The sequence below is a fragment of the Nerophis ophidion genome, linkage group LG13, assembly GCF_033978795.1.
Source record: "Nerophis ophidion isolate RoL-2023_Sa linkage group LG13, RoL_Noph_v1.0, whole genome shotgun sequence".
Classification (NCBI taxonomy): Eukaryota; Metazoa; Chordata; class Actinopteri; order Syngnathiformes; family Syngnathidae; genus Nerophis; species Nerophis ophidion.
In genome coordinates, this window is record NC_084623.1 from 33,669,321 (window position 1) to 33,684,170 (window position 14,850).

Genomic DNA, 14,850 nt, shown 5'->3' on the forward strand with positions numbered 1-14,850 from the left:
AAACTCGCCGTCCAAAAGTCCCTCTTCATCAGCAAAATGATCTGCAAACAACACATCCAAGTCAAACATATCGCCTTTATCTTGAGCACAAAAACCACACAGGATGGCTTCGTGGTCACTGAAATAAGTGGACACCACTGCATAATCCACAGCCTACTGCGTTGTTTTCACATAAACATGGTCAATTAATGTCCCATTCACTGTAGTCTCTTGTGTTACATGCTGATTACATCAATTTTGGCCCATTAATTTAGAAATTGATATATGTTTGAGAAGCTCTTAATTAAAATCTCCCATTATAACAATTGTGTTACTGATTGGATTTACCCAATCAAGTAACTTAACCAGATTTGATTTAAAAAGTGAATTTGGATAACATGGCGGACAACAAAGTACTGCCATCAAAATGTTCTCTTTGGTAAACAGGCTCACCAAACACTCCAGATTTGAATTGGGAACCTGCAGAATCTCACAGTCCGAATTATCTACAACATATATACCCACTCCGCCATGTTCTAGATCTCTAATCTCAGCTAATTTGACATCATTGCTGCTGTAACACAAGGCTCGAGGACGACTGTGGAAAGTGTATCCCTCTATTTGGACGCAGTCTGTTGAGGATTGTGCACTGAGCCACGTCTCTGTGACAGCAATACAGTTAGACTGTAAATGCTGCGTGCAAGACACCAAATGAGCGATGTGGTAACTTAGATTTTGAACGTTCATTAAATGCAAAGAGAAACTCTGTGTTTCTAATGAAGGCTGTGGCCCTTCAATTAGAAATGGGGGCATGCTATCCAATGCTTCCTTGACGGTGTCCTTGCAGTAAATGTCCTTTTCGTCAAAATCTCTAATCACAAGGCCGGAGATATCCCTAACACGGCTAAGGGCGACATACGCATGCCCAGCTGCAAAAACCTTGCGTTAAACTACGACAGCCTCCTCTACAGTTAGACCATGCACTTTGTGAACAGTGCAGGCCCACGCGAGTTTAAGAGGAAACTGACGACGCAAACCGCCACGTTTTGTCGCCGAATCCTCCACGTGATCAATGGCAGTAGAATGCTGGCATTCTACAGTAGAATGCCGGCATTCTACAGCAACATGGGAACGTTGCTTCCTCCTTCGTGAACCTATGTTTGGGTCGTCAAATTTCACATAGACTGCGAGGGGGAAGTCTTTATCTGCTCCAAATTGAATATGAGTCACCGTTCCACATGCGCCATTGACCAGACCGTCTGCCTTGGCAAAATTTTTGCAAAGCATTACACATGCTTTCGGAGCCAAACACAAAGTCTTGGCCAAACACGTGTACGATGTTTTGCGCTTTAATTCACCCGACTTCCTATTATTAATAAAATCCTGGGCCTCGATTGTAACATAATCTGGACAGTTTGCGAATAACCGCTCCAGATTATGCGCGCTGGTTTGCATATTTGTGGGATAATAATGCAAACCTGGGCTCTATTCCCCCGTCTCCCGGGACTTGAGGATAAATACGTCGCTTTGCAATAAGGGGGTTTGCTTTGACCGAACTCTAAGTCTATTTAGCAGCTCAGAAAAGCTTCACAATTGTTGTTAGTGTTACTTTCGTAAAATGACACCAGAGGAACACACCCACCTGACTGGTGTACAGCGGCCTCCCTTTAACGGGTGGCAACTGATAAAAGTCACCGACAGCTATAACACTAACGTTGCCAAATAGAGAAAAGTCCCCTGTCTGTTTAATTTGCCTTAACCGGCCATGCACATAAGATAAAAAATTATGATTTACCATACCGATTTCGTTAATGATTAGAATTTGTAGGTGACCAAATTGAGCCCTCAAGGAGTTTATCTTCTCTTCACCTAGAGGGATATACGGTAAACTAACCTGCATGCCAATACTGAAGGTACCTGCCCCACCAGTTACGAACACATGGAAAGGTTCTGGGTTTTTTCCCCATCACCTTTTGTAGGCACCAATTCCTAAGCCTGTCAATAATGCTCCTCTGTGTCTCATTTAGAGAATGGACCAGAGCTAAACCCTCCCTTCTAGACAAAATGTTGGTGTTTCTCTCAAATTGAGCTACTTGTGTTGGGATCAGCTGCTCGGATCTAAACATCCATCCATCCATCCATTTTCTACCGCTTATTCCCTTTCGGGGTCGCGGGGGGCATATTATTAGTTATTTTTCCATTCTTGTATCACTCTCTGTCAAGTGACTGTTTATTTCCTGTTTAGCCTGTCACCATGGTAACTCATCAGTCCACCTGCTACTGCTGGTCCACACACACCTGTTTTGTCTAATCACCCTCCTATTTAAGCCAGCCTCTTTGTTCATTTCTCTCTCGGCTCATAGTTTGCTCTCACGCAACTGTAAGTCTGTATTTTTGATTGTTTGCTTGAACGCAAGTATTTATATTTTCGCTAGCTTCTCACGCTAAGCCTTTGTTTTTTTCCAGTTTACATACTGTTGATTTGTTTGTTCTTTTTGTGCCTACGTGCCATTTTAGTTTGTCTATTTATACTACCTAGTTTTCATACTAGTGTTTTTGGTTTGCCTTTTATTAGCTCCAGTGTTTTTGTTATTTAACTCCCTCTGTTACTTAGAATAAATTCATTATTTCTTATCTCTTGCCGTGTTCATGTCCACGCATCCATGAAGGAACATTTCTGGCAGCACTGTGCCAACCAGTCCTTACAGTATGAACCCAGCTAAAAATTCCTTCGCGTTTGACAGGTGGAAAAAGAACACCTTTGATGTAGTCACTGGGAGAAAACTCCGAGCACGGGAGGTGGAGTTAAGCTATTGTGATGTGATGTGCCTTCTGAATCCGCTCGTGCTGCCCGCTGCAGTGACGCTTCCACGCCACGACTCTCTTTCGGCGAACACAGCAAGCTTCAACCCGTCCAGGATACTCCTCACAAGCCTGGTAATCCCTTTAGTTTCAAGTCCAAACTTTCTTTCGACTGCCATGTCTCTTTCACAGACGGCAGCGGTGACGTCATGCCGGTAACGCCTTCCGGTGACGTCACCAAAATATTTTTTGGGGACTATAATTCCCAGCCTTTTTCTAAAGATATTGACTTTAATTTTCTGGACAATATTGATAAAGATTTCCATTAGGACGTTTTTTCCAGATGCAAGTTTAGTTCTCATTTTTCACCTACTTTTTCATTTCAGTCACTAAGTCCTCAAGCCCAGCCCAAATCTTTGGGTTTTTCTCCTTTTTCTAAGGGTGATTCTAGTGGGGAGGAATCTGCCCTCCTAACCTCCCACCCTTATTGACCTCTTCACACGTTAAGGAATGCGTCTGGCATCCGCTGTTTGAAGGGGGTGCTCAGGTTGGCAGCTGTGCTACGGACGTAGCACAGTTGCAACCTGCTAAGCCACAAACTCCAGTGCGTCGTCCTCCACCTGTGTTCCGTCCATGTCTTAGTCTCTGTCCTAGTCCATGTAGTTCTGTCCCTAGCCTGGTTCTCGTACCAGAGATGGACTCTAGCCTGGTTCTCGCACCAGTGATGGACTCTAGCCTGATTCTCACACCATCCTCCGACCCAGAACTGGTTCTCACACCAGCACCTGCTCCTAGGCTGGAGCCCATTCCAGCACCAGCCCTTAAGCTGGAACCCACTCAAGCACCTGCGCCAAAGCTGGAACCCAGTCCAGCACCAGCCCTAAAGCTGGAATCCACTCCAGCACCAGGTCCAGAGCTGGAGCCCACTCCAGCACCAGCTCCAAAGCTGGAGCCCACTCCAGCACCAGCTCCAAAGCTGGAGCCCGCACCAGCTCCAAATGTGGAACCTACTCCAACGCCTGCCTCCAAGACGGCGACGACTACGCCTGCCTCCATGACGGCGACAACTACGCCTGCCTCCATGACGGCGACGACTACGCCTGCCTCCACGACGGCGACGACTATGCCTGTTCCCATGACGACTACGCCTGTTCCCATGACGACTACGCCTGTTCCCATGACGACTACGCCTGCTTCCACGCCGCCAACGATGACGACTGAGGCTTCCACGCCGCCAACGATGACGACTGCGGTTTCCACGCCGCCCATGACTCCAGCGGCTTCCACGGCGCCGAGGACGCCTGCGGCTTCCACGCCGCCTATGACGCTTTCTTCGCCTGCTGCACTCGGGCCTTCTTCAGCTGCAGCACCCGCACCCTCGTCTGCTACGTCCAAGCCTGCTATGACAATGGTGCTGAAGCTTCATCCTGCAAGGCGGCCACTTTTTCGGCAGCGGCGTTCCATCCGCCGCCGCCACATGACTTGTCCTCGGTGGATTCGGGGACACGCGACTTGGCGACCCTCCACCTTGGCTTCCCTCCACCCTCCCTTTGTTTGTGGAATTTTTGTGTTTGGGGAGGGGGTTCAAGTTTTTTTCTTCTTTTTAGACATCTGGTATCTGTCTTTTGTTGGGGTGAATACTGTTGCGGTCCGCTGCTCAGATCTAATCATATTATTAGTTATTTTCCCATTCTTGTATCACTCTCCGCCAAGTGACTGTTTATTTCCTGTTTAGCCTGTCACCATGGTAACTCATCAGTCCACCTGCTACTCCCGGTCCACACACACCTGTTTTGTCTAATCACCCTCCTATTTAAGCCAGCCTCTTTGTTCATTTCTTTCTGGGTTCATAGTTTGCTCTCACGCAACTGTACGTCTGGATTTTAGATTGTTTGCTTTTACGCAAGTATTTATATTATTGCTAGCTTCTCACGCTAAGCCTTTGTGTTTTTCCAGTTCACATACTGATGATTTGTTTGTTCTTTTTGTGCCTACGTGCCATTTTAGTTTGTCTATTTGTACTTCCTAGTTTTCATACTAGTGTTTTTGGTTTGCCTTTTATTAGCTCCAGTGTTTTTGTTATTTAGCTCCCTTTGTTACTTAGAATACATTTGTTATTTCTTACCTCTTGCCGTGTTCATGTCTACACATCCACGAAGGAACATTTCCAGCAGCCCTGTGCCAACCAGTCCTTACAACTTGTTTACCACCAACAAACAAATCGGGGACATTTTCCTCCAATTCAACTAGCTGCTCTTCCCTAATTTCCCCCTGCTGCTGTCGCCGCCTCTCCTCTAAACATTCCATGTGTTTGATTTGCTGTTCAGGACAAAGGTCCCCCCACGCATCGTCATCGACATTATCTAACTGGTCTGCGATTTCCTGCACATGCTCTAATCGAGAACAGTCCACTCAAACTTTGCCCTGTTTTCATCGACGACGTCTCGCGCTGGCTGCGCGGTCCCGCCAGCCGACGTCACATTACCTTCCTCGTAAAACTCAAAGCCTTCCCGCTTGAGGTCTAAATCAGTTCTATGAGGAAGGAACAACTGCAGCAAACTCTGAAAGTGGGCTTCTTTCTGTTTGTGTACTTTTAACCGCATGTAGCGAACGACGGCAATGTTCTCCGCAAGATGAACCCTAAATATGGTGTCACCATGAATTGATTAACGTGGACCCCGACTTAAACAAGTTGAAAAACTTATTCGGGTGTTACCATTTAGTGGTCAATTGTACGGAATATGTACTGAACTGTACAATCTACTAATAAAAGTATCAATGCATCAATCAATCACATCAGTGCCAAAAATCCAAGCGCATAAAAACTTATCACGCGCTGATTCTCTACTTCGTGCGCACGCACGACACCCTTTTGCGCGCATGTGGTGCCTATGTGCGCGCGCGCCGTCTCGGTCTGTGCGCTCTCTGTGTACTCCTGGCATCTCTCCTCGCACTGTCATGTTTGTTTTTGTACTTTGGGGGCGGGTATGCTTAGACAGTCCCTTCTTTCTGATTGGCTGTGAGCATTTTTCATATGACCAATCAGAAGCATAGCAGGGCGGGTCATCACAGTGAAAGGCAAAGATTTATACAAACACTAGATGCTTCATCCACGCTGTCAGTCAATGGAGGAGCAACGTATCGGCCATCTTACCTTAGGCAGCTGGCCCCGCGCAGTACATAGATGTCAAGGAACATGTACTATTTAAATAACCATAATCAATTTTCAACTAATTTCCAAACGGTTCGATTTGTTATAAATGTCAGAGTATTGTATGTATATGTATATTTAAATAGTACATGTACCATTGACATCAATAAAATGATCGGGACCAGCTTTCCGAGGTAAGATGGCCGTTGCGCTGGAGAAACATCGAGTGTTTATTCATATCTATGATGTCCATGGCAGTTCCCTGATTAAAAAGAAAGGAAATCACGTTTTCATTGGGCTATCATGGCTGAACAAGTAAATCTTACACTATTATCTCAGATTTAATTTGCCTAATGTATGGAGCTATCTTTTTTTTTTTTTTTTAAATACATATTTTTAACTCTGCCATCTATACTGACCTGGGCTGATATCTAATTTTCCATAGTTTGAGTTGTTTGCATAAACATAAATACTTTTTATAGTAATATTAAAACCATATTCATTAATTGTAGCGATTACCTGTCATTCATTGTTCCACTAAAATAGTAATTGCTATCATAACATCAATAATTAGGCCCATATGCTAATCATGTGGTCCTAATATGAAGTACGCATAGAAAAGTGGGTTCGGGTAGACTCTGGTGTAAACTTAAAGTAGATAGAGGAAAGAGAATTAATAGTCCCACATTGTGGCATACATTCAATATTTTCATATACAAATATTAAATAAATAAAAATGATTTTTAAAACAGACAAGTGAGGACAGAAAACATATTTGAAAATAAATAAGTTCCATCATTGACTGACATCTGTCGACTGGTTGTATGTGTATGAAAAGAGAGATATTGATCTTGAAACTTCATTAACTATGTGATGTTCTCTCAACAGATGACACATTACCTTCTTCAAAGACTTTTAGATAAAATTCAATTGGCATTTTCCACAACTCCACTAAATATGGACTTTTTAGAATTTATTTGTCGACAGGAGCTGTATCTCCTGCAGGCCCTATCCAACCACATTCAAGTACCAGCTGCTATTATCCAGACTTTGCAGGAACTCTTTGAACTTGTGAAAGCACAACTGGAACATCCAGCCCCAGATGTCACAGTGGAGAAGACAGGCACCAAAGGACGCCCCAAAGTTTTGGTCGATGAACTGCATTTGAAGGAACTGTTTGGCGTACACCTTCCTGTGCCTTGCAAGGCCACACTGATGGGTGTTTCAAGAAGGACAATCTATCAAAGGATGAGAGAGAATGAGCTTTCTGTCAGGGCCATGTGTAGTCCCATCACCGATGCTGAGTTTGACTATTTGGTTTCTGACATTAAGCCTGATTTACCAAATGCAGGCTACAGGATGGTAAAAGGCCAACTGGATTCTCTGGGACACAGAGTTCTATAGAGAAGAGTTGCTGCCTGCATGCACAGAGTTGATTCCATGGGTATAACCTCAAGACTGTCCATACTTGGCTGTGTCATACGCAGAGTTTACTCTGTACCAGGGCCCTTGTCCCTGGACACAAATCACAAGTTGATCAGTTTGTATTGAATATGTTTATATATATGTAATCTGATAATCAACCAGTTGTCATTTGTACAGTGACTATCCATCATGGGGATATGTAATTTCACATAATATATGGAATATTTTTTATTTGTATGCATTATTCTGTACCTTTACCCACTTAAACCAAATTTCACTGTTTGTACACTGTATAGTGCACAAATCGTAAATGACTAAATCCAAGTTGTATGTTTGCTTCTCAGATACAACATTGTCATATTTGGAGGAATCGATGGTTTTTCGAGAAAGGTAACCTAATTTTTGTTTTTTATAAATTACATTATAATAATTAGTCTTTCTGTGGATTGTTTCATTTAAAAACAATTTTTGAGGCTACAATAGTACCATTCTCAATCCAATTGCTCCATGTACTTAAGCCTCACAGGACAGGATCTTGTACATCATTTTTAATTTCACCCTCGCCAATATTATTGAGGCAACTTATCCAAAGCAGTTGTTCAAATTAGGCAGTTTCCCACATATTGTATTCAAACTGCCATCTTGTTTATTTGACTTTTTCTTTTTTTTAGTTTCCAAGTGTAATCTTGGTGCAGGTGCACACGCATGCCTTTAAACTGGTTTACATTTTATTTGACTTTTGTAGATACTGTACTTAAATGCAGCGACCAACAACTATGCTTCAACAGCATTTCACTTCTTTCTGGAGGCCAGTCAACAACATGGTTTACCTTCAAGGTAGTGTTATTCCGATTATTACAATGCTATGCATATTGGCAATTTTCAGAAATGACAGATACAAATAAAATATTATGTACCCCATCCTTTGGCTGAACAACATTAGTGCTTATACTATTTGATTAAAAAAACTAAGACAGGAACATATTTTATGCCATTTCTCCACACAGTTCATATTCTTTGCTCATGATTCCTTGCTATTGTCTCACTGCATGTTTTTAGCTGTAACCAAAAAGGGGACTTTAAATGCATACTATTATTACTGGGCACATTTGTTAATGTTGAAAATACGAATTGGATAGTGTACTCATGTGCAAAACTTGCAAATACATTGTTCTGTTGATTCCTCCATTTTAACCAATTTCAGGGTACGAGCTGACCAGGGTGTAGAGAACGTGGACATCGCCAGGTTTATGTTCACAGTCCTCGGGAAAGAGTGTCCACAATCAAAGGTACAATTCCTATTGGCTTTCACTTATTAACACAATATCATGTTTGCCTTCATGGAAATTCAATTTTTATGTTTTTGTGACCCTCAATAGGATAGAGCAGATATGGCGAGATTTGTGGATCTCTGTATCGTATTCCAACCTTCTGTACTCTTTTGAAGTAAATGACAGACTGGACATCTCGTCCATAGACGACATATTCTGTGTCCACTACGCATTTCTTCCAAGACTCAAAAAAGACTTGGAGATCTTCACTGATGGCTGGAACCACCATTCAATGCGCACTGAGGAAAACCGAAGTCTGATGCAGGTGTGGGAATGTGGACAGATGTTGAACAACAGTGATGCTCATTCTGAGAACATTGCAGTAAGTGTTTTGTTGACAGTATTTTTGTGGCCAAAAAAAAGAAAACAATCAAACACGAGGATTGAATTAGTGTTTACTGAACAAAGATCCAGGAAGAATGGAACACCTTGAAAATAAATAACAACCATACACTGTAATGATCTGTGTAAACTAAAATGCTCTCTTTTGGCACATGGGATCTTCAAGAGCCGGACATTGTTTAGGAGACTGCGGCTGATTACAATGGCAACGACTCGGAACCTGAAACTGGCATTGTGGTGCCTGAATATGATTGTCCTCTAACTGAGGAGGAGCTGAATGAACTCCAAACTCTCATTGATCCGACTGACTCAAACTTGACTAATGAACAACTATACATTGTCTGCCATGAACATGTGAAACGACTGCGCATACAATGATTTTGGAGTTCATTCATCCCCACTGAGCAAAGACTGATCCAAAACACATCTCCAAGGCATCATCTCTCTACTTACATTGAATCGAACCTAAATCTCCTGCATGACAAGTGGGACTCCTACCACTCGCCCACCAGTGCATCCTTAGTAACATTGAGTTTTACAATACCTTAGTAACCATTTCATATATGTGATGTGATGCTTACAAGACTCAATGTCACCTCGGATGCACTGGTGGTCCAGATGGTAGAAATCTCACCTGTCATGCAGGAGGTTTAGATTTGATTCAATGTGAAGTCACCATTTTTTATTCCCCTCCCCCCGTTCATTTCACATCAAGACAAGACCTCCATGGAAAGACATAGTAAAACTTTCACTGTGGCCTCCCTGAGGACATCTCCTGTAAGTTTTATTGATGACGCCTTATAGACATGTTCTGGACCACTCATTGTACAGTGGGTCTCCTCCTTTAACTTAAACCCCTCAATACCGGCTAAATTCAAAGCCATTGACAATGGCCTGAGAGAGTACTGTTTTGAACTCTGCATATGTTCTCAGGTGTGCAACTGGGAATGAAACTGAGCAGGAACATGCATTAACCACAGGATAGCAGATGGGATGATTTGCACCATAACGAACCTCACAGTCATGGTCAAATTCCATGACTATTTTAAAGTGTTTATGTTCTGCATAACTTACAAGGAATATGAGACTGTCCTGTGAGCCACTGGCAGAACTTGCCAACATTAATATGTGTCTCATTATTTTGTTTTTCAGCCTTGTTGGCCTCATCTTCTTTGGTCTCTGAGTTGTGTTCATCATCTTCTGAAAAAGCGATAAAAAAATTTTAGTTTAGTTTTTTTTTAATGTTGAAACAGGAAGTTTTATGATGGCATTGATGATACAAAACAAACTTCAGTTTAAGCATTAAAAGGCAGTATGATTATAATGTAAGTGTTGATGTTGACTGCTATGTAAAGGACTATATAGGACAAATATATGTAATCCACCAAATCAACGGCTTTATCTTCAAGAATAAATCACTACTAACAAACTGTGCTTTGTAATTGTTTTGAAGGTGAAGCAACAACATTTGAATTAAAAATAAAATATTCACCTTCATCCTCCATAGCCTGTACAAAGTCTTGGAGAAAGTTGACCACTGTGCACTCTCTTTGATTTCTCATTGTGCCAAACTCACTAAAGACAGGGGATAGGGACTGCACAAGAAAATCAGCATCCACCTTGAGTTTATAAAAAGAAGAAAGACATGACAGCTTAATTGTGGATATTCTGTAAATTATTAAATGCAGATGACTTTTTAATGGACATTATGCAATGTTTACCTTGCAAAAAGATCCTGGAACAAAAAGCTGTCTTAAATGTCATTTTCCTGTTGGACTAAGGTGAGGAAGTCATACAGTTTCATTCCAGAGGAGATTTGTTGGAGCATGGGCAGTAACCTCACTATAGAGTGTAGAACTAAAGAGCTCTATAACAAATGTAGTGAATTAGCAACAAAAGTTGAAGCGACACTGAGGGACATGTCCTACCGCACAATGTCTTCCTTTTTTTCAATGGACACAGGCCCACATGACAAAATCCTGTCTGTGTATGCCAACAGGAGTTCACTGTCAGCTGCCTCAATCTTTGGAAAGTACACAAGTAATGATATCAAAACCACATATGAAACCCATACATCAATCAATCAATCAATGTTTACTTATATAGCCCTAAATCACTAGTGTCTCAAAGGGCTGCACAAACCACCACGACATCCTCGGTAGGCCCACATAAGGGCAAGGAAAACTCACACCCAGTGGGACATTGGTGACAATAATGACCCAGTGGGACGTCGGTGACAATGATGACTATGAGAACCTTAGAGAGGAGGAAAGCAATGGATGTCGAGCGGATCTAACATGATACTGTGAAAGTTCAATCCACAATGGATCCAACACAGTCGCGAGAGTCCAGTCCAAAGAGGATCCAAGACACAGCAGCGAGAGTCCCGTTCACAGCGGAGCCAGCAGGAAACCATCCCAAGCGTAGGCGGACCAGCAGCGCAGAGATGTCCCCAGCCGATACACAGGCGAGCAGTACATGGCCACCGGATCGGACCGGACCCCCTCCACACGGGAGAGTGGGACATAGAAGAAAAAGAAAAGAAACGGCAGATCAACTGGTCTAAAAAGGGAGTCTATTTAAAGGCTAGAGTATACAAATGAGTTTTAAGGTGAGACTTAAATGCTTCTACTGAGGTGGCATCGCGAACTGTTACCGGGAGGGCATTCCAGAGTACTGGAGCCCGAACGGAAAATGCTCTATAGCCCGCAGACTTTTTTTGGGCTTTGGGAATCATTAATAAGCCGGAGTCCTTTGAACGCAGATTTCTTGCCGGGACATATGGTACAATACAATCGGCAAGATAAGATGGAGCTAGACCGTGTAGTATTTTATACGTAAGTAGTAAAACCTTAAAGTCACATCTTAAGTGCACAGGAAGCCAGTGCAGGTGAGCCAGTACAGGCGTAATGTGATCAAACTTTCTTGTTCTTGTCAAAAGTCTAGCAGCCGCATTTTGTACTAACTGTAATCTTTTAATGCTAGACATGGGGAGACCCGAAAATAATACGTTACAGTAGTCGAGGCGAGACGTAACAAACGCATGGATAATGATCTCAGCGTCTTTAGTGGACAGAATGGAGCGAATTTTAGCGATATTACGGAGATGAAAGAAGGCCGTTTTAGTAACGCTTTTAATGTGTGCCTCAAAGGAGAGAGTTGGGTCGAAGATAATACCCAGATTCTTTACCGTGTCGCCTTGTTTAATTGTTTGGTTGTCAAATGTTAAAGTTGTATTATTAAATAGAGTTCGGTGTCTAGCAGGACCGATAATCAGCATTTCCGTTTTTTTGGCGTTGAGTTGCAAAAAGTTAGCGGACATCCATTGTTTAATTTCATTAAGACACGCCTCCAGCTGACTACAATCCGGCGTTTTGGTCAGCTTTAGGGGCATGTAGAGTTGGGTGTCATCAGCATAACAGTGAAAGCTAATACCGTATTTGCGTATGATGTCACCTAGCGGCAGCATGTAGATGCTGAAGAGTGCAGGGCCAAGGACCGAACCCTGGGGAACTCCACACGTTACCTTAACGTAGTCCGAGGTCACATTGTTATGGGAGACACACTGCATCCTATCAGTAAGATAAGAGTTAAACCAAGACAGGGCTAAGTCTGACATACCAATTCGTGTTTTGATACGTTCTAATAAAATATTATGATCGACGGTATCGAAAGCAGCGCTAAGATCAAGGAGCAGCAACATAGATGACGCATCAGATTCCATCGTTAGCAATAGATCATTAGTCATTTTTGCGAGGGCTGTCTCCGTGGAGTGATTTGCCCTGAAACCGGATTGAAAGGTTTCACATAGCTTGTTAGACGCTAAGTGTTCATTTAACTGCTCCGCAACAATTTTTTCAAGGATTTTTGAAATAAAGGGAAGGTGAGACACCGGTCGGTAATTTACCATGAGGTCAGGATCGAGGTTAGGTCTTTTAAGAAGAGGATGAATAACCGCTTTTTTGAATGCTAGGGGAACAGTGCCCGAGGAGAGTGATAAGTTTATAATATTTAGCACTGATGGACCTAATAATACAGAGAGCTCCTTGATCAGTTTCCCAGGAAGAGGGTCAAGTAAACATGTTGTCTGTTTTATTCCATTTACACGTTGTAACAATTCCTCTAATGTTATTTCCTCAAAACGAGAGAAAGTATTTTGGAGGGCAGTATTCGCCGTATATACAATCGTGTCAGTGTTAATAGAACCCCGTTGTAGCTGGGACGCATTGTCTTTAATCTCCTTTCTAATGACTTCAATTTTCTTACTAAAGAATTGCATAAAGTCATCAGCTGAGTGGGTTGAGCTACTGGAAGGAGTCCGTTGTTGGGTTAGCGATGCTACCGTACTAAACAAAAATTTAGGATCGTTTTTATTACGGTGGATGAGATTTGAGTAATATTTAGCTTTAGCTAAGGTAAGCATGCGTTTATAAGTTATTAAACCATCACTCCATGCTTGATGGTGCACCTCAAGTTTAGTCGTGCGCCATTTGCGTTCCAGCTTTCTACATAATAATTTCTGAGCTCTAGTTTCTTCTGTAAACCACGGGGTGCGCTTTTTTGGAGCCTTTTTTAACTTTAGCGGTGCTATGTTATCAATGGTTTCGCGCAGGGCGTCGTTAAAGTTGTTAGTGAGGTTATCAATAGAGCCCACATACTTTGGGAATCGTGCCATTACCGAGGGCAGTAGGTCAGCAAGAGTTGTCGTTGTGGCTGTATTAATGTTGCGGCTGCTATAGCAGTTATTATTATTATTAGTTTGACGAACATGCGTCTGAACCTCGAATTTTATAAGGTAATGATCAGACAATACTTTAGTATACGGGAGTATCGTAACTTTGGAAACGGTGATGCCCCTGACAAGCACTAGGTCTATCGTATTACCGTTGCGATGCGTGGGTTCATTTATTATTTGTGTGAGACCACAGCTATCAATTACAGTCTGGAGCGCTACACACGGTGGGTCCGATGGGGTATTCATATGGATATTAAAGTCCCCCATTATGATTATATTATCGGCGTGTGTCACTAGATCAGCAACGAACTCTGAGAATTCATTAATAAAGTCCGAATAGGGCCCTGGGGGGCGGTAGATAACAGCCAGGTGTAGAGGCAGCGGTGTGACAGACCTCATAGTAAGCACCTCAAACGATTTATATTTATTATTTATGTTAGGACTAAGGTTAAAGTTTTCGTTGTATATTAGTGCAACCCCCCCACCCCTTTTGAGCGGACGGGCAATATGCGCATGTGTAAAGTTAGGAGGACATGCCTCATTTAGCGCAAAAAAGTCGTTTGGTTTAAGCCAGGTTTCGCTGAGACCGATGACGTTAAGATTGTTGTCTCTGATAATATCATTAACTAACAACGTTTTAGGAGACAATGATCTTATGTTTAAAAAACCTATATTATAGGTAGTGGGCTGTTTTAGGGAGCTTTTGATCAAATTATCCGTAGTAGCAATATTAATAATGTTGTGTTTATTATGCCCAGTGCATTTAGTATAGTTACGACCATATCTAGGAATTGATACGACAGGAATTTTCCGATTGTTTGATTGTTGCTTTGATAAACTGCACGCATCATGGTTAGCCACCTCAGTAACGGGGATTTTCCGATTGTTTGATTGTTGCTTTGATAAACTGCACGCATCATGGTTAGCCACCTCAGTAACGGGGATTTTCCGATTGTTTGATTGTATGAAATTATTCAAAACACATTTTGCCCACACAATTAAATGTGCTACCTCTTTTATTAGTTCCATGAGCTCCAGGTCCACAAGGTCCTTTTCAGTTATTGATCCCTGGTCAAATTCACCAG